Here is a 980-nt window from a genome sequence, read left to right on the forward strand (position 1 = left end):
GTGGCCCCACTGAGAAAGTCTGGGTAGCCCTGGCCCTGCCTGTCCTTAGCCAGCAGGGCACACAGCCAATTATTTCCTTTTCAGTGAGATCCAGAGATAAGCCAGAGAGACAGACTGTAAATTCATGTTTCCCTAACTTTATTTTCCAAACACTTACAGGAAGCATGGTAGAACTGGATAGACCTGGGATTGAATATATTGCTTTGAAATAAAGTCAAAGATATGTATCTCAAAGTGCTTATGTTATTTAAATCACATGTAAAAGGTATATAAATTGTAGTATCTTTCAGGCTGTGAAACCCCATATAGTAGCTAAACAAAACTAATCCTATATAAGTATGGACATAGATAAATCTCAAATGGGGGGAAAAGAATCTACAAAAAAGATACACTATAGTTACTGCACTGTTGATATAGCAACACTGTTTATGAACACATAACACATAGTTAAGGTTGATGTTGCTGGCCCCTCCCTTGCTGGGGGCGGGGGTGGGGGGAACATATGCAGGCAGGCAGGATATCTCATCACTCTGGCTGTAAGGTTTTGGCGGGGGTGGGGGTGGGGTGGGGTTGTTTGTTTAAGAGTGAGAAATATGGGAGGTTTAAATTAGGGCTTCCCATTTGTTCTACTGCTTGAGCCACACTCCAGGCCTATTAACTTTAGATATTTTTAAGATAGAGCCTTGGTTTTTGCTCAAGTCAGCCCGAACTATGGTCCCCCTATTTATACTTCCCGCATAGCTGGGAGAACATGTGTGTGCCATCATGTCTAGCCTTTTCTGTTGAGAGAGGATCTCATGAACTCTTTGCTAGGATGGCTGTAATCTTGATCTCCCAATCGGAGATCTCCCTACCTGCCTTCAGATAGGATGACAGACATCCACCACTGTTACCTAGTTAAGGTGTTTTTTTTTTTTAATAAAGTGAACTTTAGACACATGTAATGAAATGTTCTGACCTATATGGCATAATTGGATTCA

The sequence above is a fragment of the Dipodomys ordii genome, unplaced genomic scaffold, assembly GCF_000151885.1.
Source record: "Dipodomys ordii isolate 6190 unplaced genomic scaffold, Dord_2.0 Scaffold58, whole genome shotgun sequence".
Lineage (NCBI taxonomy): Eukaryota > Metazoa > Chordata > Mammalia > Rodentia > Heteromyidae > Dipodomys > Dipodomys ordii.